The 23,893-nt window shown below is 44.8% G+C and overlaps 1 protein-coding gene across 1 annotated transcript in view; it reads left to right on the forward strand.

Moving 5' to 3' along the window:
• The window catches only part of LOC122536361 (transcription factor SOX-5), a 166,596-nt gene that overhangs the window by 48,453 nt on the left and 94,250 nt on the right, over positions 1 to 23,893 (forward strand). The window lies entirely within an intron of this gene.

Genomic DNA, 23,893 nt, shown 5'->3' on the forward strand with positions numbered 1-23,893 from the left:
ATTGTTTATTTACAATGATATTAATAAGAAAACGAGTGGAATCTTCAAAGCTGGATTCCGCGAGTAGCTCGGCTCAGATTTCATATTTCATCACAGTCAACCAGACAGGTGCCATTAGTTTGATAGTTGTGTATTAATCTTGGAGTATCCACTCGGCAATAAAGTCGCTCCGACAGACGACTCTACAAACATGCAGAAGAAACTGTACAGGATGTTTCACCGCTTGCGAAGAAAGTGTTGCAGCAATTAACACTTTTGCGGCGAAATATTTGAAATGACGGTCACGTCTAAGGAATATTATTTTTATACGTGTGTTATAAATAATTTCGTTATTGAAGTAATTTTATCAACGTACTACAACGATCGAACTCTGATCGATACGACTAGTTTCAGACATTTTTGTTTGAACTACTTAAAAGATACGGCTGCTTCTGTCAAAATTAATATTAATGTGTATAAATCTACTTATTTTGATCATCGTTTAAATTATAATGATTTATACGTAGAACATTTTGATACAGTTGTTCTAGTGTCAACAAATATTTTCATTTATTTATGTATTTGTATTAATATTTTCTGGACAACCAGAATCAAGTATGTGTTAACAACTCATTAACTTTTACAAACGTACGTGCATAACTGAAATTAGAAATTGATCTTGGTAACAAGTGCTCGCTCTTTCAAATATCCATTCACGTGAGAATAACAGGCACGAGCGACATTGAAATCAATAAAAATTCAATTCCTCTCGACTGAACTCTTTCAATTCAACAAACTACGTTCTTCGAATGGAACAAATCTTTGAATTCGCGATTATTCTGACATACGTAACGTACTTACATCCGCTTGGAGGAAACGTGGAAGCAGCTGGCTCGTTGTTCCTCTAAAAAGAGGGGAACTCGATTTGAAAAACTTGGCTCGATCAATCGCGCGTATTCAATCACCCGTGGAAAATTGACCCGGTGGCTGGAGCACCGAGCCAGCCGGTAGAATCCTGGGAAATTACAAAAATTCTGCGGCGGCGGAATGGAAAAAGGCGACCGATCGGTCTGGAAACGTCGTTAAAGCCGCGGCGCGGCCTTGGTCAATTTCGAAATAAGCAGTCGGTTTCTTGCCGGCCGAAGCTCGTTCGATTCTCGCCGACATCGGCTAAATAGCCGTGCGAGAGGCGCCCCCCTCAGCCCTCGGCCGCGTTTCTCATTAACTTTTTATTTTGAGAACACGAAAAGTCGCTTCTTTGGATGAACTTCGTCTCGGCTTCCTCCTCTTCTTCTTCTTCTTCTTCCTCCTCCTCTTCTTCCCCTTACGTTTCGCCGCCCTTGCAACCTCCGCAGCGTCTATCGACTCTCTCTCTGCAGACACGCAGCAGCCAAGCCTCCCTTGGAAAATATTCGCGAGGTCAGAGCGACCAGAGGAGTGGCTCTGGCGAAGCAGCGCCGAAACAAACGCGCCAACGGGGAGATCAAAGTGCGTCACAGGGCTCATTGGAAGGAGCTGATTATTTTTATGACGTTACAGCCGACGAGATGGCTGTCCAGAAGATGAGATGCCTCAGCCCCTCCAATATCTCGACGAGAAGAGCCTTTGCTGCGAGGCAACCCCTCGCTCTGTCTGGTGTCGCTGACAGTGCTCTACCAGCCCGGCCCATTCTGGCCCGTCCCGTGACCGGAATACATCCGGCCCGCGTCTCCTTCCGTCATCCGCCGCCTTTTATTCCGCGCTTTTCTTACGTTATTATCGACCGAGGCTGCACGTTCGTGCCAGCCTGATGAATTAATGGACATCATAGGAGCGCAGGGTGGCCACCGAGAAATTTCCGAGGGGAGCGTTATGTTGTCGGGATCAAAGGGGACATCGTTCGCCGACATCAGGAATAAAGCTCAATTTCCGAATCGGAGGAGACATCAGATCATGGTCATTGTACGATCTTAACTTAAAAATCGACATTATTTTGCAAATGCTCAGTTTTCTTACTTTGTAACATTTAAATCCTGTCTCTGACTATATATATGTATTGTGTAAGTTTTGGAAATGTTCAGTTTTCTTACTTTGTAATTTTTAAATTTTGTCTTTGACTATATACAAATACCATATATTAGTTTTGGAAATGCTCAGTTTTCTTACTTTGTAATTTTCAAATCTTGTCTCTGATTACGTACAAGTACCGTATAAGTTTTGGTAATGCTCAGTTTTCTTACTTTGTAATTTTTAAATCTTGTCTCTGACTATATACAAATATCGTGTAAGTTTTGGAAATGCTCAGTATTCTTACTTTGTAATTTTTAAATTTTGTTTTTGATTGTAGACAAATACCATATATTAGTTTTGGAAATACTCAGTTTTCTTACTTTGTAATTTTTTAATTTTGTCTCTAACTATATTCAACTACCACAGATATAAGCTTTGGAAATGCTTAGTTTTCTTACTTTGTAATTTTTAAATTTTGTCTTTGCCTATATACAAATACCATATATAAGTTTTGGAAATGCTCAGTTTTCTTACTTTGTAATTTTTTAATTTTGTCTCTGACTATATACAAGCACCATGTATAAGTTTTGAAAATGCTCAATTTTCTTACTTTGTAATTTTCAAATCTTGTCTCTGACTACATACAAGTACCATATATCGAAGTTCTGGAAATGCTCAGTTTTTTTGCTTTGTAACTTTTAAATGTCGTCTCTTGCATGACTACGTACAAGTACATATATTTATATTCGTCTTCGTAATTAAGGGCTACGACGTGATCGCAAGCTACTCGGACGATGAAAAATTGCTTCCTGGCGCGCGGAAACGCGTCGAGGATTTTTCAGAAAGCGAATAAAAGATCGAAAGAAGTTTGTACCGCTCGAGCTGTCAGCCAGTGGTTTTTACATCGATATATTTATTGGCTCGTTATATAATAACGGGACGTCGGGCCGACAAAAAGGAGCGGCTGATGGAAAAATGAGGAAGCCGGCCGTACATATACGACGTACGCGTACATCAACGATGTCATTCCTTCTATTCTTACGCAAATGAAGCGCGACAAACGGAGGCGGTATCTGGTCTGACCAGTGACGACTCTCGCCTCTACGAGCGTATCCACGCGAAGTGAATTCGAACGATAATGATACATTGTACAAACTGCTCGCGCTACTAATGTTCTTTTTTTTTTTTTCTTTTCATAAGTTTATTCGCTTGATCAACTATGGAGAAATTCAAAATTATTTTCTGTCGTTCTATTTTTTGAGAGACTGACAAAACTTGGATTTTAATTATAAAATTGTATATTTAATTTGTACGGCATCGTACGGCTATGTTATTATTTCACTTAATCAGGCGATATTGCGATTATTTTTAGTCTACGCGAAAATCAATAGGCCAGGAATATTCTTAGACCGTAAGACCGAATCGGGAAACTATCGAAAGGCAGAACTGTTTCCGATTCGTGAAACGTGAACGTTCAATTAAAATCACGTTTCTTTATTTATTTGTTATAGATGTTTGCAACAGCCGGGACGATGAAGAATCGTTCACGGTACTACATAGTGGTTATCACATTGGGCAGAAACCAAGTTCATTTAAATGAGAAACTGAAGAACACAGAGTTTAATAAAAGATGCAAAATCTAATCTAAATATAGACGGCATAAATATTCAAATCGACGACAAGAATTCTTCAATAGCGTGATTAACAAATGGCAATCCTCTGCAGTTTCAAGTCCGTGACTCTATTCAGTCCGTCGACATTGACCCCTTGAGCGAGACAAGTGATTCTTTTAAAAATCCGATCTCTGAATCTTTAATGACCAAAGTATTTTCGCGTTCGTGCGATCGTAAGTAGTACGCGGGCATCTTTCCCGCCACACACGGCCGATACTTCTTCCACGAAAATAACGCGAATGCGATATTTATAGGTTTTTTTATACGAAGTAAGCTAAGTGCTGGTCGTAAAGTTACATCAAGAGCAGCATCGTGCAGTCGAGTCTCCACTTGGATTTTGTTTCGTCCGGCCAGTGCAAAACACACACACACACACATACACACATATACACACAAACTTGCACCTCGTCTCTCTCGCGGCGATTCGTTCGTGTCATTCTAAACGAGGGCTCGTTTGTTAATGAAACTCGCGTTTATACACGCGTCTGCGTGAGTACCGTTAATTGATAGGCTAATCACGATATCGACGCGAATATCGTTTCGAACACGGATACGGTTTCACGGAGTTTATTTTCCAAATGCCTATTCATTAGCATCTTTGCGAAACTGGTTCCCTGTTATCGTTCTCGCTGTTCACGCTGTAAACACTCTGTCATTTGGTGGCGATTTCAGATCGTTTCCGCGGCGACGGCAATTAACGGTAAACGAGAAAAGCGTGAGCTGAACGCGGATAACGAGCGGCGGTTCTCTGCCGGTTCTACGAGAAAACCGACGTCTACGCTGGATCCTCGGTCGTTAAGCGACTACATCCTGCGCTATTTAAGAAGGGTACGCGTCGCTATTTATCTCGAACGACGCGATCTGAATCCGCGCGCGGATATCTCCACCGAATTATTTATCGTCGGTAATTAAAAGAGAAATCGGCGTATATATCGATACGATTAATTCGACACTCATCCATTACGCGCGTTTTATTCTAATATTCGCGCGCGCTCTGCACACGTTGTCCGAGCCGAGTGATTTATGAACTCGGTTCAGCCGTGATTATTCAAAATTCACTCGGAATAATCGCTCGTCGATTTTATGCTAAATAAATCGGCAAATTATCGAATCGATCGATCACTTTAACGCGCTCGAGATACAGAATTTTATTATCGAAAAACATCAGGCTGTCGAACCGGAGCCTCTCAGTTCGGACGCCATTATCAGTTTTAGCGGCGGGACGTGTCCGAGATTTGCCACGGATCGTTAGCCGATCCGCGCGGAGGATGATGCATGAATGCACGAATCGTAGGCGATATAATTGGTTACCGGACTCGATCTCGGTGTACTCGAGGTCCTTTCCCCGAGGTCCGTCCCATTATTCCGCCGATCCCGCTAATACGGACCACGTGTTTTGAATAGCGAGGCTAGAAGACGAAGGGGACGCTCGAGAGAGAGTCGAGCACGTGCACCGTTCCAACCTTCCGACATCCTTTCTCCTGCTGCTGCCTCTCTTTCTCTGTTTCCGCCGCCACCTATAGGCTGGCCATTAGCCTTTTCACGTCAGACAACAGCCTCGTTGTGATCGCCGCGCATTTGCATACGCACTTGCTCGCCGATCATCGTGCGTTGCCTGCCTTCCCGTGCCAGGCTCGTAACTCTTCTTTACGACCCTTTTGCCTGAGAGAAGTTGTCCAGTGAGTCTCTCGACGAGTTTTCAGAGAAGGAGCGGCGTGTGAACGATTTTCGTTTTTTTAGGGTAAAAATTTTCGATCGTTGCGTGCTTGCCTTCTTACGTCAGACTCGTAACTGTTGTTCCCGTTTCTTCCGATTTCGGAGAAATGGTCGGGCAATGCTCAATGAAAGAGTAGCGTGTGAATCATTTCTTCTTCTTCTTTTTTTTTTTTTTTTTTTTTTTTGGTGTAAAAATTTTCGATCGTAGCCTCGTTGTGATTACCGATTTCATGCATGCTTGCCTTCGCACGTCAGACACTTCTCGGAGAAATTATCAGGTGTAAGAGAAACCTTTTTTTTTTTCGTAAAAAGTTAAACAAAATTTCGCAAACGGTCAATTTTTTTAGGAGAGAACGAGCGATCGAAACTTTGCACCGAGGAGAGTATTCAAAGGCAGAATATTTCGAAAGCACCCTGTTCGCAATTAAACGGACAGCGACGACCCGGCAATTTCGCGTTTTGTCACGAGGGTTCGAGAAAGACACACCGGGAGCGGAGGGAAGGGATGTAATGTTGTAACATTGAACTTCGTCGATGGGAGAGATGGGATTTCGTCACACTCGCCGACCAAACCGGGGCGCATCGACTCGACCTTTATCTACGAAAAGTCGAAGACAGCTGGGGGAAGAGGGTGGGAGGGGAGTGGGGGCGGGAAATCATTCCTACAGAAAGGTTAATAATGATAATCATAATAATTCTCTTCTCTTTTCACGACGTCTGTTCGACGCGGCCTTTTCATCGGCCCATGAATGGGTCGAACGAGTTGAGCCACATCCTCTCTTCCAACCTCCCTTTTTCCAACCTCCGACCTCGCCATCTCCGCCGTTCGTTCGTTCCGCCGCACCCCCCCCCCCCCTCAGCCACTTTCTGCGATTCCAACAAGGAACATCTACTGCGAGAGACCAATTGTACCCAGCCTGCGATATAAATCATACCGATCTAGGAGCTCACGTATGAAAAGAGTTTCTTCTTCTACTTCCACTTTTTGCCCTTTTCTCTCTCTCTCTCTCTTTCTCAAGTACTTTCTTAGAAATAGCTTTTCTTAGAAATTTCATGCTAGGAGAAATGCCGTTCTTGCCAACTTGCTTCGCCGTCGCGTCGGTCCAATTTTATCGCGATTCCCGCGTCTTTCAAACGCGCGTGTTTGTTGGTTCTGGTTGTCGGGGTACGGCCGCGAGGATAGGCCCGGTCGCAGCGGGACGCGCTAGGGAAAAGTGGGAATCTCGCCGAACGAGCATCCGTTTGCGAACGATTTTCACGGGAAACGGTAATTCGTTGAACGTGCTGTAGCGCCGCTCACAATTGACCGTGAGTGGCGCCACGACGCAAATCGTGGATATTGCTCGCGAGATTCGCCGAACGAACGAACTGTTGAAGGGATGAGACAAATGTACGCAGAGACTTATATATTCACGGAATACTCTACATCGCGTGCACATTCTACAGAGGTCTGCTAAAACAATTCAACGTCGATCCAAAAGTATATCGCTAACCATATAAAACAAAAGAGGCTTATCATTATCAGGCTTCTGCCATGCCGACACGAACCACCGTGCAGCGTACGATCGTTCGAAGAGGTCATAGGCCCGTAGCCTAGCGAGCCAGCGAATCGGGGGAATCAATCGAATAGTAATAACGTCACCGTGTTGAGGAACGAAATCCGCGGTGTGGCTGTGGGCGCAAGTGGTTTGATTCACTGGGTGGTGAGAGGGGGGAGGAAGAGGGAAGAGGCTCGAAAGGGCACATAAGAGGCAGCGATGCGAGAGCCAGAACCAGAGCTGGAGAAACGGGAAAGGAGAAAGAGAGGAAAGCCGAGAGTCGGGTATAAAAGGAGCCGCTTCTCGAATTCGCCCTCCGCCGACGTTCTCTCTCTCTCTCTCTCTCTCTTTCTCTGTTCGCTGTTGCGTGCACCACGTAGCCGTAGTCTCGCGTCGGCAACCTGCATGTCTCTCCCATATCCGTGGATACTCACGCGCGAGTGCCTGTACCGCGGAACAGAAGAGAGCTGGCGATATCGCGGCGTATTATAGCTCTATGGAGCCTGGAACGTGGCATGCACCGGTAATCCGATCAAATGGCAAAGTGGATCGCAACAAAACGAGAGGAGAGAGCACGCGAAAGCAGAAAGAAAAAAAGAAAAAGAAAAAGAAAGAAACCGTGGGGGGGGGGGAGGTGTAGAAAAAGGAAAAAAAAAAAGACGATGATCTGTATCGCTGGCCCCGTCGAATTTCAATATGGGCCGGCATGCCCGAATAACCACCTATCCCGCGGCGCAGGTATTCGTACGTGTTATATGAAAGGCGGTTCCGGGGAGAATCCTTTGCGCCGCGAAACGTGAATACCGCCGCGTGCGCGCGCCTCCGCGAACACGAGCCACCGAGCGGACCTGATACACCCTCTCCAATTGGTCTGCTCCGTCCTACGCCGATCGAGTCACATTCACGCGAATAATTATCACCCGGCTCCTGGCACACCACCGTTATTTTTTTTTTCTTCTTCCTTTTTCTTTTTCTACTCCACAGGCACAGCCCTGTGCCTCCCTGCCGCCGAGCTTCTTCTCGAAGAGAGCCTCGGTAATTGCGGAATCGCTGGAATCGCGATTCTTGCCAATGCACCCCGTGCAACGGCCGCGTGAATAGTGCACCGAGGACCTTGATTGAATCGAGAGAGTGGTTACGTGTCTGTTGTTTGGCCGAAGTTGGAGGGTTGTCTCGCTCTTCAAACGGAGGAACTTTTGCTTTTTGTTAATTTGGCATTAGGTTCTTGAGGAGCATTTGTTATTGCAATCACTTTACTTTTAGATCCACACGTTGCAACGGCTTTTACTTTTACTGTTCTATAAACTTTCTTCGTAATACGGTCTATAATATATATATATATAATATTTTATATAATATTATACTTGATTATATATATAATATAATCTACTTTCTGAATATATTTGAGTACACTTGATAAATGTTATATGTAATATACTTGATTATACTTGATAAATATTATTATATAATATACTTAATTATACTTGATTATATATATAATATTATACTTTATTATATTATATATATAATATTATACTTGATAAATATTATGTATAATATACTTAATTATCCTTGGTTATATATGTGTATATACATATATATATATATATATATATATATATATATATATATATACAACGAGGTAAATAGCTTAATATTAGGACAATAGATGTCACACATCTATTTACATGCTATACACAGACGCATGCTTCCTTATCGACATTATATATATATATATAGAAATTATATCTAACACTTTTCAAATTTATTTTATTCAAATTTGGCTAGGCAAGTTGCCGAGAGAGAGAGAGATTGTGTTTGTAAAGACGACTACGCAACAGCAAGTATTTCCCTAGCCGCGTCGGGCAACGCTAATTAAATAAATTCCTCCGTTGGACAAATTGACACGATACCCGCGTAAAGGCCGCGATCACGCCAGCGATCGCGAGCAGCGAGACCGTGGATAACAAATTGATCGGAGGAGCCAGCGAACGAGAAAGGAAACAGGACCTGGTGCAGGGCGAGGTATACGAGAGTATTTTCATTAACGAGGCGCGATCGTTCATTCTCTCTCCTTGACACCTCGAAACAGACGCTGCCCACTTCCCTCGGTCTCGCGGAACAAGAAAGAGAGAGAGAGAGAGAGAGAGAAAGAGTCGATTGGCCTGTCTCGGTGGCAATAAAGATTTCAAAGGATTTATCGGGATGTTAATAAAATCGTTACGGTATCGGTGGGATAATTAATCGCCCCACGCAGAACCATTAATAACTCGGATTATTTCTTCTCGTACGTTTGATCCCTCCTCTCTCTTTCTGTCTTTCTCTTTCTCGATTCTTTTTTCTCTCGTATTTTCTTCGACGAACACGGGTATTTCACCGTGGCGGACACACCATCGCGATAGAGCGATAGAGCAACGGATGCTAGCCGGTTGCGTAACCTCGACCTCGGCCCCTCAGCCTCGGGAAAACGGTATCGAAAGGTCAGTAACGCGAAGGCAGCCTAAGTCTTCAAGCCTATTTCTCCGCGGCGCATCGATGACTGCCTTTGAAAACTCTCGAGCAGAATCGCTCGCTAGAATTTCCTCTCGTTTTCGAGCGAAATGTCAGTCCGCGCACCTGCTGTTGATCGTTCGAATGTTAATCGACCTCTCGTCTCTTAATCGCCGCGGTGTTCCAACACTACTCTGGAACGTGGCCAGCCACCGATTTTTCTCCGCCGAACGGCACACGCAATAGTCGCGAACGCGTTCTCCTTGATCGAGCTCACGCGATTGCACGATCGCGCGAGACGTTGATCCGATACGAACGTACGCGAGCAACAATCACTGCAAACGGAAGCTCCCGAGAGACGCGAGAATGAACGAGATTGATAGATATCGATACGTATCTGTTGTACCAGGCCGTGTCACGCTCACGGTGTTTACATTAACATGAGAAAGCTTCGAGACGAATTTGCATTCGATTCGAAGAAGGTGGGATACTTGTTCGCCCGATTTCGTCCGAAGGAGGGTGTACTGCTACCCTACTGCCATGAACATAATAATAAACGTAATTGCGAGAATTGTCAGTAGCTAGAAACGACTTATCTTCCTAATCACGGGATCACGTGATTTACGGGCCGCTAGACGGAAAACATACGTGGAAGATGCAGGTTTTTTGAAACTTTTCCGACAAACCTCACTACGCGAATAACAAAACAGGTAACAAAAAAAAAAAAAAATTAAACTACTCTTCATTAACGTAAGTAACAGGGCTAGAAACAGTTAACAACGGGGAAACACATCAACGGAAAAACATAAAAAAAGAAAACCGCAAGAAAGTATTATAGTCAGTACTATAGTCAATCAGTAAGCAATACACCAGCAAGTCACCATGTAACGAAGACGTAATCTCTCTCGCCGTGGAGATTCGGAAAGAGATTTAGGTTAGGTTTCCGTCCCGATCGCATTGTCGAACGCGAAACTTTCAAATCCTCGTAGAAGCGTTTATTCCTGGAAAACTACTCGCCCCGCTGAAAGTCCAAGCGACACTTCCATCCATCGGGAAAACCAATAGCTGGCAGACACTTCGGGGCTCAAAAGATTGTTCGAGACGTAGAGAAACGAAAGCGAGAGGAGAGAAGAGAAGCGATAAACAGCGTGGGGAGGGCCGCTGGGGTGTCGTGGCTGCGGAGAGGGTGGAACGGGCCACGTAACATCTTCAGAGGCAGCGGGAAGATGCGTTTTTGTCGAGGTCGTTAGAGGAGGGCGAGAAGGCTGTTTCCTCCTCTCCTCTCCTCTCCTCTCTCCTCTCGCTCGTCTCCCTTTTCTATCGTCGAGGCGGCGCATTTAAGAAAGCTCCCATCCCTCCCCTTTCTCGTTCTTTTCGATCTCTCGCCCCCTTTCTTCCCTTTTCATCGCGGTTTCAGCCGCATGGCGCCCTGGTCGTGTTCTCTTGTCGTTGACGAGATCGAGCAACGCGCGAACCACACCACACCACACCACACCGGAGGGCGTCGCGCACCAACCACGCCGGACGAGCACCAACGTGTTCGTCAATAGCCTGTTAATGCGTTAAGCCATTAATCATTGCGGGCGCTCGTTCCTGTCACCGCGGAACCTTAACCATCCCACACACACGCACACAAACACCCTAACCGTGGCCAACGAAACCGCCCTCTACCCTCGACCCCCGTCGAACACCAGTCGAGAGCCAGTCGACGTGTTCTTTCTTCGCACCCCACTTTACCACCGCGACCAGCCGCGACACTCTTTCAAAACACGCGCTAGACTTGGATCAACCTCTTGCGCTGAAATGACGTGCCACGCACGTCGAGAATTCTTTTTTTTTTTTTTTTTTTTTTGTCCCAAATTGCCAACATTTTCTCAGTTTCAAGTATATTTAGATGTAATCCGTAATCCTGTAAGGTAGAACAAATAGTAGATAAATAGTTTCTATCCAGTGGTATCATACCGACAAGTTCAAAAAGGAAAGCGACGAATTATTGTATACGGGTATATTTGGTCACTCGTTACGGTCCGCAATCAGTTGCCAGCGCAAGTAGTAACCTCTTGCTCTAGAATGACATGCCCCGCACGTAGAGAACCTTTTGCCTCAAAATTGCAATATTTTCTCAGTTTTAAGTATATTTAAATAAAACAAAATAGACAAAGTAAGTAATAAATTTGTTACTTATGAATAATTTCTATCCAGTGATAGCATACCGACCAGTTCAAAAGGAAATTACGAATTATTGTATACGGTTTGGTCGCTCGTTATGGTCCGCAATCAGCTGCCAGCACGAGTGGTTAAAAAGGAATAGTGTACCCTGTGAATTGGCACTGCGAGAAAGAAAGAGTGGGGATGAGCGTCAGTTGTTATCATATTAGCAAATCCCAGCATTGTTTATTACGTTATTCGATTGTAAAGAAATTTAACATTTTCGTTAAATTCAACAAACTTGTTTAAATTAAGTTAAACTATTTTAACTATTTGAACCGAGTTCAAAAGAAAAAGAAAGCGACGAATTATTGTGTACGGTTCGGTCACTCGTTATGGTCCGTAATCAGTTCGCCAGCGCAAGGTTAAAAGGGATAGTGTACTCTGTGAATTGGCACTGCGAGAAAGAAAGAGTGGGGATGAGCGTCAATTGTTATCATATCAGCGAATCCCAGCATTGTTTATTACGTTATTCGATTGTAAAGAAATTTAACATTTTTCGTTGAATTCAACAAACTTGTTTAAACTGAGTTAAACTATTTTAAATTTGACTATTTAAACGGAGTTCAAAAGAAAAAGAAAGCGACGAATTATTGCGTACGGTTCGGTCACTCGTTATGGTCCGCAATGAGTTCGCCAGCGCAAGGTTAAAAGGGATGGTGTATTCTGTGAATTGGCAGAAATAGTGGGGATGAGCGTCAGTTGTTATCATATCAGCGAATCCCAACATTGTTTATTACGTTATTCGATTGTAAAGAAATTTGACATTTTCTTCGGTCACTCGTTATGGTCCGCAAACCAGTTGCCAGCGCGTGGGGTTAAAGGCCTCGCTGGTAGCCGATCACTCCGGCAAGTCGGAGTAGAGTGGATTTTACTACGCCGAGGATGATTTTACACGTCGTCGGAGAAAAGTCATGGACATCGTTCGATTCGTATTTTCAGACTCGTTTAATTTCAAAAAACACAGTTGCTTAGAAATCGGAAGATTGTCTGGGAGGAACGTTGCGCGCGGTAGTAATCTCGCGAGAGAAAAGTAAGCGTAATAATGCGTATCTCGCGGGCAAATTCTCTCTCTCGGAAATAACCGCGCGTTTGCGGGCGGCTCTCCTGTGTGTGCGTTGCTCGTTCGTTGCCGCTGAGATAGAGAGATGATGATCGGCGCCTCGGAGTTTCTACGACGAGAGACAAAGAGAGAGGCGGTAGATGAGAAGTATGGAGAACCGGCGGAGCAGCAGCAGAGGGGACAACGCGGCACGGTGGAAAGCGTAGAGGCAGAAGCGTAAGCGAGTAAATGAGAGAGGATCCCCGGCCTATTTATAGCATTCTATTCGTTTCGGGTGGCTTTCGGTGGCTGCAGTGATCTGGCATGATGGAAGGCATTATTATGGTAAACCAACGGACGGCGGCGCTTCGTTTATTATCTTCGAGTTTATTGTGCTTCCGTGGCCGATTAACTCGTCTAGTCGCGAGATCCGAACCGTTCGCGATCTGCTCGCGCCTACACACTTACACGAGCAGACTCTGCTCTGCTCTGCACGGCCGCGTTCTCTAGTTCTTTGATATCGTCCAGCGTCGCCAAGGAAAGTCGTTTACTAGATTTTAATTTTAAATTTCGATAGTTTCCAAGTGATTTCCAATATCGATTGAATTTTCTATTTCGTTGTTCTTACGAAACTGCGCCAATTTCAGCTTGTGCAGCCATCAAACTAGGAAGAAACAGGTTCATACAAAGTGCAACGATGCACAAGATGATTTTAAATTGCGCGACTGAATGACGAATTGTTCAAGTTAGATTGGCAAAATATGGCGAGCCAATTTCTCGAAATTTTCATGGTCGTCTCTACTTTTGCATTGACCTTCAAATTTCGACGTCCTCCGACACACGCAAAAAATTAATTTTGCCACCCTCAAAATCATACAACTTTCGCACCAAATAATTTCTCACTGGCCGCGTAATTTAAACGTTATTTCACGTGTACAACCGTGTATATATTGTAGCAAGGTCGAAAGAAGCTTTCTACAAACGTGTCGATGGTAGAAAAACCTTCTCGTTTGAAACGAGAAATATTCCGCACAAAGCTGATGTGCTGGTCCCGGTTCGAGCAGCTGCCTGCAATTCTCCACTCAGCCGCGAACGCGTGCAACTTTGGCGAATTGAACGACGATACTCACCGCGCAAAAGAGAGAGAGAGAGAGAGAAACACGAACCGCGAGTTGCTATCGGTTGCGAGTACAAACTGCTTATTGTTTTTGAGCGTGCGCGTCGGCGTAACGGCGCGCGAAGCTGCAAAGAATGACAGAGGACGAGAACGGAGACGCGATAATAATAGCCGCGTGCGCGAGAGAGCGGCATCGGGGCTCGCTCTCTCCGCGGCCTTTACACGCTCGCTCGCTCGCTCGCTCGTTCGCCGCGTGCCGCGCGCCTCGAGCCGTTTTCTCCACTCGCCTTTATGAAATATCCTCGCCATTCTTTCCAGCCTGACTCACCGGGGGCACCGGGCGTTCATTCATGAACGCAGCCGCGCGGAGAACAGTGATCCGCACTGTGCGGCCACGTCGCTTTAATTGCGCGTGCACACGCAGCCGCGCGCGCGCGCGCGCGTGTCGGTAACGGATACACCTTTTTTTTTTATCGTGGCAACGAACCGATCCTTCGTCTCTCTCACGCCTGGCTTCCTTGGAAAATTTTCTGCGATCGTCTTTTCCTTTTTTTCTTTTTTTTTTTTTTGGTTTTGTTTTGCTGGTAATTGATAAAGCAGGTAATTAAGACGTTTTTAAGACAGAACGTGACAACTGACCCAGATTACCGGAGGAATCGACTGAATTTTATTTTCGCGCAAAGATGCAAAATACAGGGCGGCCACTGAGATACTGAAGGGTTTGAAAAGAGCCCGTATTTGCGAGCGAGAAAATGGCGGTCGTTTGAGACCATTAATCATATTTCCGAATAAAATAATAGAAAATTTAAAAAGCATGTGTTTGTGAGAGTTATTTTTGTTTTATATCATTCAGTCTTTCCTTTTTTTTCTTAAAATTAATTGTATTATTAATTTATTAACGATAAGAGGTTCGAGTCCATCTGCATCATCATATCGATTTTTTCTTCCTAATTGTACGCGCAGTTAGTGGTTATTCTCGCGGAATATTGTAGGCAACGATTCGCGCGACACCTACAGATATTTAGCTATATTTAAATGATGTTTGAATAGGCAGTGTTTAGACAACGTTGCGAAGATTGTACACATAGTTAACATCAACGCGCGTGGATTGACAACGATTTACAGCGCATTGGCTATCCCCTGATTTCAGTCTTTCGGGTTTCCGCGGTTGTTGTAAATATTATTGCAAACATTCTAAATTAACGAGGTCAGAATTACGCGCAGCTCACAGAGATTGCCCAAAGTGTCCAAACAGTCAATTATTCGTTACATCAATAGGCCACGGTGTATATTTCGCGAGGTGATCTTTAACAATTACATTTGCAACAAAATGTTGTGATTTTTTAAATTGTTGCAAATATTCTAAATTACATGCAGATGACCAATCAATTATTCATTAATAATTATTCAACAGGACGTAGTATATATTTACCAAGAATAGCATTGACAATTGCCAATTTGTTGATTTTTAAATTATTGCAAACGTTTTAATACAAAATTGCATTGAAGTTCACAGAGATCACCAATGTATCCAAACAGTCAATTGTTCACTAGATCAACACGTCACGATATATATTTAGCGAGACTATCATTAACAATTATGCTTGCAATAAAATGTGATTTCTAAGTTATTGCAAGCAAATACGAGATCAAAATTACATTACAACGTCACAGGAATCACCAAAGGTATCCAAACATTTTTCATCTTAACAAATTGAATTATTCATTTTATTTTAATAGATTTTAAATTGTTTAATCTTCAACAATTAACGTTTGCAACGAATCTTCAATTTGGCGCGCCAGTGTATTAACATGTATCAGGTAAGAAATAGGAAATTTCTCGGCTTTTGAATCACTCTATCCTCACCGAGCATAGCGCAGGGCTGTATCTAAAATTCAGAGAGGATGTTCACGGCCAGATAGATACAAAAGAACCGGGACCATCGAGATAACGCGGATTCCATCGACATTTCCCAGTTATATTCGCACGGTCGACGCTGCTATCGTAATTTCGTACCTGACGCCATTGTCTGTCTGCCAACAGACCGCGATAGACGAGCAATTAGATCTCGAAAACCATGGAGAAAGGCCATGTTGCGTTTTCTTCGCGGTATGAAACTTCGATCGTCTACTTCGGTCGTTTCATACAGCTCCGCAATGATCACTCCGCGCCCGAGCATGAGAACGGATGCGGTCCGAACAAAGGGTCCAGTCTCTCCGCTCGATCTGATTTTCTGCGAGCGCTACTTCTCTGTACCGCTGTTCGCTTCGCGTGTCGCGATTAAACGAGCTATTGAAAGAGGGGAAACGCGCGCTGGCGAAACAATGACACGCATCCACTTTGCAGCAGACGAGGAAACAGTGGTTCTTTGCTGGCGAGGAGTTGGCTTCTTCTTGAACGTTTAGGCTTCACGCTCTTCGACATTCGGCGACTGAAAGAGTGAATTTTTGGGGAGGGGAAAGAGTGACTCGTAAAACGCGTGGCGTCGATCGATCTGTCAGGTCGTAAAATTGTCTGTGATACACAGTTGGTTGTTTACAATTGGGAAAGTTCAAGTCAGCAATGTCTGACTAAAAGCTTCTCATTCTACTAACTGGCAGTCTCGCTCCCGTTTCCAAACAAAATTTTACGCGACTGTCTGGGTAAATTCGTAAATACCAACAAAAACACATCGATTAAACGGTAAGAAGAGAAAGAAGGAGATGGAAGATTTGCCCTTACGAGATATTCATATTCGTATTCCCGCCTAGTTTTATGCCAATTAATTCACTCCGTCGTTAACGCTAGAACTATTAGAGCATAAAATTTCCATCGGGAGACATTGAAGACAAGAAAGTAGAGAATCTTTGCAATACAACGGAATGTATGAATATTTCACGAAAACTTATTTTTAGTAAATATGTAATACCTACATAGAAAAATTTTCTGACAACGTATACTTCCCAGGAAGTATATTGAAAGTAATCGAAACACTGAATTGCACTACGTTAAGCCAATATTATTTACTTATTTATTCGTATTCTGTATTGAATCGTTAGTACACACGTTAAAAATTCAACAAGTTTAAACTTCATTTCATGATATATTTAATAATCAATTAAAGTTTGATACAATTCGAAACATAATCCTAATTCGCATTTTTTACATTCGTAACGTGTCCCTCTTCTTCTGTTATGTTTTCTGCACACTACACGTTTACATCTTTTTGCGATCAATTCATTACCATACCTCTTTATTTTCATCAAATGATTACCAGTCATTTTCAATAACCGTGAAATTAATCACGTTTAAATAATATACGACCAAGATGTAATTATTGAATTAGAATTCACTTACGTCCGAGCCAACCTGAAATTTGCTGCAATTATTGTCGATAACGTTTGGCGGGCGTCTATAAGCGTTTTCAGTTTGATTCGAGCAATGCCTATAGGCATCAACAACAGTAGCTAAAGGATTAAATCTTTAAAAATACACCAAATCGTTACAACAATTGGAACTGGGTATTCCCATATTGATGTTAGTTTTTAATATCACAGCACTGGACGTGTCTTGTCCAACCGAACTTGAAATTAACAATGAATTGCTAACCTCGCGAATACTTGGACAATCAAATTTATTGACAATTAAATGATATATTATATGTTTCTGTACAGGTTGAAATTAAATTGTTTCTGGATCGCTTGAGAGTTGAACTATTTATAAAATGTTTAACAAAAGTTAGAAACTGGTCGTTTTGGCCAGTTTCATTTTAATAATTCCAGTGTTAACTCCTGTGAACGATCCGATCAACGAAAACTATCGTTGATCAACCGTTGATCGGTTGCACTGTGTTAGGAACAACTATAAATCATGTATAGTGTGTACGCATGTGGATGGATGCGCGATGTACGTTGTGTTAGTGTTGAGCTGCTTGCCTTATGTGTGTGGACTGCATTGGAAGAAAGGTCCGGAAAGACAGTTGAAAATTGTGTCTTATAGATCTGAGAGGCAAGCTATAAAACCAGAATATCTGTGTTTCGTTAAATAAAACTCAATGCCAAATTACAACACACTGGAGCGCGCGCGAATCTTACGATCGTCGACCTTGACGATTTTCGCAAACACCTGAGCCAGTCTCTTTTCCGGTCGCGACTCGCCGGTTCCCGTTATTCGTCGCGGCGCGATGCACACGCCTACGCGCAAAGCGGCGCGTGCACTCGCCTATTATGGCCGCGCGAAACACCGCGCTTCGATCTCGATCGCCATCGGACACCTGTCAGGCGCGCTGAAGCGATCGCCACGCGTTCTAAGCTTTCTATTCGTACGTTCGTCAACGTGCGACAGACGAATGTCGGCGAACGTCGAGAGTGAAAAAGTCACCAGCAAGAGGAAAGCATCTTTCTCAGCCTGGCGGAGCCTCGGAGAGACAAGCTGGAGAGACAAGCGACGATGAAACGATAGAGGGCCAAAGAAAAGCGTCCGACAAAGGTTACTATTTATAATCGGGCTCGGGACTCGCATCACCGGATGGGCCAGGCGAGGGTGATGCGCGCGAAAAAGAAGCACGAGGACGACGCGAGGCAGAAGAAAAGCCAAGGTGAAAAAAGAAGAATCGAAAGAGAGAGGGAGAGAGAGAGAGCGGCAACTGCGATATATTATTAATGGGAGCAAAACAAAGCGGCGAGAGGAAGAAGAATAAGGGACAACAGGGGTGAAAGAGAAGAGGATGATAAAGAGAGGCGAGGAGGGCGAACGCCGTAGCTCGAACGTGCTCCTCTCTTCTCTTTGCTCACGGTTCCTGTTCTAAATTCGTCGCAGGCCTCGTTGCAACCGTTTGGCTTAAGGCTAACGGTCCGTTCGCTCTCTTTTTCCACCTCGCTTTCTCCCTCGCTCGACGCCTCTCCGTTACACCCGAAGATTCCTCCGAGGAACGCGCTTCCTTCTCTCCGTCTTCTGGGGATCGGCGAGAGCCGCGCGCCGACTCTCATTCATGAGAAGAGCAGCGGAGAAGAAGGCTAGAGCAGCGAGAGAATCCGGCGAAGGGACACGACGGTGGGACGCGAGGTGGCCGAACGACGAGAGAGACGAAGAGAGAACGAGGCTAGAGCCGCGAGAGCGCGAAAGAGAGCGCCGGAAACGGTCGTGAGCCAACGTTCATTCACAAGCGGCCACGACTGCTGCTCGTCTTCTTAGTCCTCTTCTTCTTCTCCTCTTCGTCGTCGTCGTCTTCTTCTTCTTCTTCTTCTTCTTCTTCTTCTTCTGCCTCCATTCCCTCTGTGCTTTTCTTCTATCCGTTGCCACTGCTGCTTGCCTCTTTTCCTCTTTCCCCTTCTTCCATGTTCTTCGTGGTCGTGGTGGTCGTCGACGTCCGGAGCAAAATGTCCCGCCTTGTTGTCGTTGACTTCGTCGTCGTCGTCTTCGTCTTCGTCTTCGTCGTCGTCGTCGTCGTCGTCGTCGTCGTCGTCGTCATCGTCGTGCATAAATCTCGTCCTCTCTGTCACTCGACTCGCGTCCCTTCTCGCTTTTACACCCACTACCAGAAGCCACAGAACGGTGCACACTCGGAAGGAAGATGCAATACACGTACGACACTCATTGTTCTTGTCTGCTCCCGCACTCGGCAAGCCTCTCCGTTACCGGAATAGAATGGTATCCCGCGCTGGTTAATACGCTGCAACGCATAACGATGACCCATCTCCTCCTTCTCCTCCTCCTCCTCCTCCTCCTCGTCGTCGTCGTCGTCGTCGTCGTCTTCAGCGGCGAAACGAATCGCGCCGTACGGGCGGACGTTTCAAATCCGCAGCACGCAGCGGTACGCACGCAGCCTAAACGCAAAACGGAAAACAACCCGGGACTCAGCCGAGGGTTTTATTTCGACCGCACCACGGCGAAATTTAGACCTCGTTTCCGCTTGTCTGATGCTCCGCGCGCTACAACTCTGTCTGCCACTTTGTCGCTTTATTGCGGACGATAATATCGCCCTCCACCGAGGGAATGCCTTTGTTGCTCCACCGGATGAAAAACGGCCGCCTGGACAATCCTCGAATAACGCGAGGCTTCTATTACGCCTGAGATTTATGCGCGTTACTATGAAAGATGTCCCGAGAACACGATCGTTGTCTCCACGTTTTCTAATTGTAAATTTCGTGTGTAACGTGATTTTCAACGATAAGAGTTTGGTTGACCATGTTGTTCCATTAATTTCAGATATTCAGTGGAAATTAATTGCTGTAGCTGGATCTACTAACGAGCGTTGGTTGTCTGACTAGAAACACTACCTAATCCACTTACAGTAAAAATCTACCGCAATTTTTCAGATAATTTTCGTCGATAAGAATTCGATTAATCATGTTGCTTGGTGATTGTTTGTACGTCACATATCACATACGTTGTTTTAAGATACTCGTTGGATGATTAACTTGTTTTGAGATACTTATTATTGATTACCTTGTATTGGCGAGCGTTGTCTGAATAGGACTACCCAATCTATTTACAGTAAAATTTTCAAGTTAATTTTCGTCGATGAAAATTTCATTAATTATGTTGTTCAGGGATTCTTTGCACGTCACATTCCATTATTTTGAGATATTCATTGGAAATTAATTATCGTATTTGAATCTATCAACGAGCGTTAGTCGTCTGACTGGGAACACTACCTAATCCATTTAAAGTAAAAATTTAAAGCAATTTTTAAGGTAATTTTCATCGATAAGAATTTAGAGATCGTCTGTATGTCGCATTCTATTATTTTGAGATATTCTGAGTTGAAAAATAATTGCTGTAGATGAGTTTACTACCGAGTGTTTGTCTGACGAGAAACTACTTAATTTATTTACGCTAGAAATCTACCGCAATCGATAAGAATTCGATTAACCATGTTGTTCAGGACTTGTCTGTACGTCACATTCCGTTATTTAGAGATACTCGTTGCTATGACTGGATCTACTGGCGAGTGTGATTGTCTGACTAGGGACACTGTACTGTAACATTTCTACTTACAGTAGAAATCCACCGCAATTTAAAATCGACGTGATTTTCAACGATGAGATATTCGATTAATTGTGTCGTTCGAGAGTGAACTGTTTGTCATTTTCAGATATTCATTGCATCGGAAAGAGATTATTGATTATTGGCGAGTGTTGATGATTGTCTGGCTAGGAACTACCCAATTTATTTACGGTAAAATTTTAACGTGCGATTTTTAACGTGATTTTTGTCGACAAGAATTCGTTGTTTTGAGATATTCATTGTTGATTAACTTGATGTATTGGCGAGCATTGGTTGTCTAACTAGAAACACTACCTAATCTACTTACGGTAGATTCTCGACGTGATTTTAAATGAAAACAATTCGAATTGTGTCGTACGATGACGGTCTGTTTTTAACTCTCGTTAAAAAACGATTGTTGCATTTGAGTCTACCGTCTGTGTGTCTAATTAAGAACGCAACCTAATCTACTTACAGTAGAAACCTACTATTATTCTCGACTTCTACATAAATACACCTTTGCCTCTTTGTAAAAAATTATTGTGCCTTGCCATATCCGTTTCCGACACGAATGGTAATAAATCAACGTCTTACAGGAATTTAAAGAAAAAAAAGGAAATTTAATCAAAAGTAACAGAACAAAGATAATAAGGCAGTTCCTTTCTTAGTCAGAGCATTGGTTTCTCCATCGTTCAACAATTCAGGCTTCACGCATCGTTCGCCAATCGTAACAAAACGATCACAATTAGAAACTCTTTGCGCGCTCGTCGAGGTACCGAATCAAATAAAAAGCAGTTGTCGTGGCGACTAAGCACGTTACCGATGGAATATTGCCGCATGGAAGTAACACAGAGTCACCGTGTGACGAGTGGAAAAGGAAAATGGTAACTCTTTTCCAAATTTCGTACATTTCCCGCCAACGAGCGGAAAAAGGAATCGGGGCAGATGGTGATCCCGCGTGAAGTCGGAATGAAAATTTTTCATAGTTAATTAATCGGCGTTCCGTGTCTGCAAGGTCGAGAGGAAATACAAACTGCTGCCACGGCTTTCAGCGGGGAAACGCGTGTATACGCGTCTCGAGTGCGGCGTTCAGCGCTCTGAATCGAAATAATCTTGGCAAAACGGTTCGAGGACCGCATTTTGGGGAGAGGGTTGCACGTGGTAGTGGTGGTGGTGGTGGTGGTGGTGGTCCACGAAGGAAAAAGCGCATCGCCGCGTTTTGTGGCCGTCGATAAAAAGGGCGCATCCGTGAAGTAGTGGACGAACCTCGTACGCCTCGTGATACGTACGTGAGAGAGAAGCGTGTACACGCGTATAGGATAGCGCGCGCGCGAACGCACGCGTATATACGTGTCTCTGTTCTGTTTAGCGCGCCGGTGGGGATGGTAAGGGGCGCAAGTCAAGGGTGCATTGGTGCGGAGGACGAGTAGCAGCAGTCGCGGGCAGAGGGGGAGGAATGGGTTCTGCGGAGGACATGAAAGGGATGCGCGCCGACGCCATTCTCGTCCATTCCTCTCGCCGCCGGTAGGAACAGCGAGGGTGGCGCGGGGCGCCAGCGGGAGGGAGGGAGGGAGGGAGGGAGGATTGAGCGCTGCCACCCTTACACACAGCCAACGCACCACATGCACGATCTGTACCTGCTCTCGCACGCGCGCGAGATGGAGACGAGACAGGATATTCTATCTGACACAGCCGCGACGACGAAGGCGAATGCAACCGGCAGATTGTACGCGACTCGGCTGAAACTGAACGACCAGAGCCAAGGAATCATTCGTACACACCACTAGCTATCAGATTTTTTTTTCAGGATCGCGTTTTTTTTTTTCTACTTTCTATCTTACTAGTGGCTAACTTTTGGCTTGTCGACTTTTAGTTTCAATCTCCATTTCTCGAATTCTTTCGCAAATAAAATCGAACGCGTTGAATGCTGTTGTTCGTGTACAAGTATTACGTTATTTGTCAACGATATTAATCCTTTGCGCTGGCAACTGGTTCGCGAACCACAACAACCTTGTCGCAGTCTTTTCCTCTTGATCTCGCCGATTAAGAAGCAACAAACTTATCATTTTTTTTCCTGCGTTACATCTAAATATACTTGAAGCTACGAAAATGTTGCAATTTGGGACAAAAAAAATTCTCGGCGTGCGTGGCACGTCATTCCGGCGCAGGTTAACAAAAGGGCGTCGCAACTGCTCATCTGCAGAGATTTCTACCTGACCGAACTGCAGGAGCCGGAGCCCCGGCGGAGGTGGAAGAAACGATTCAGGGATGTGGGCGGACAGCACGGCGACAACAATAAGCATTGTGATTTGCGCGGGTGTGCCTCGGCTCTCATTGGTCGGCTTCCACCACCTCCACGGTTCCGTCGTAGGGCCGTCACCGGCGGCCGGGGGTTGTGCCGCGACCGCCGCCTCCGACCGAAACAATAGACAATGCGCAGCGCCGCACCTGATCCGGCGTGACTCCAGCGCCAGTCGCGTCGTCCGCGTCGCTATCAAGCCTTTTCATTCGCCAATCCAAATCGGCAAACTCCAAACGAATCGACGCCGTCGTATTGGAAATTTTCCGCTCGAACTTGGGAAGGATTTCTAGCAAATATTATCCATTCTCTGACGCTTCGTTGCGAATTTCGATGTGTCCAAAGGAATTGATTACGAAACGATGGAAATTTCAGGGGTGGCAGACGTCGCCACGGCGTTTACTGTCTTCGAATGACACGCGATGACTCTTTCTCTTCTTCTCTTTCCTTGCGCTTTTGTCCCTTCTCCGCGAAAGCGAGAACTTAGAAATTCAAGAATCCGCTGAAAACAAAGGCGAAGCGTCACGAGACACGATCGGGGCTGCTAGCAAGTCCAGCTCGTCGAAAAGGGACAGAAACGGTGGGGCATCTCGTTACGCGGTCTAGATAAGAACAACGGACGGGATGAAGGATTGAGGAAAAGGGAAGGTAGACGGGCGTGCACAGGTGAACGGAAATGCTCGGGGAAGCGGATGACAACGGGCGGCGGCGGCGGCGGCGGCGCAACACGAAGACAACGACGACGGCGACGACTACAAGGATGATAGAGTAGCGGAGCAAAGAAGTCGGAGACGAAAGCGTAGACAAGGACGAGGACGAAGACGAGGACGAAGACAAGAACGAGGACGTGAACGAGGACGACGCTGACGGGTGGT

Source organism: Frieseomelitta varia, unplaced genomic scaffold (genome assembly GCF_011392965.1).
Source record: "Frieseomelitta varia isolate USP_RPSP 00005682 unplaced genomic scaffold, Fvar_1.2 scaffold_823, whole genome shotgun sequence".
NCBI classification, from domain to species: Eukaryota; Metazoa; Arthropoda; class Insecta; order Hymenoptera; family Apidae; genus Frieseomelitta; species Frieseomelitta varia.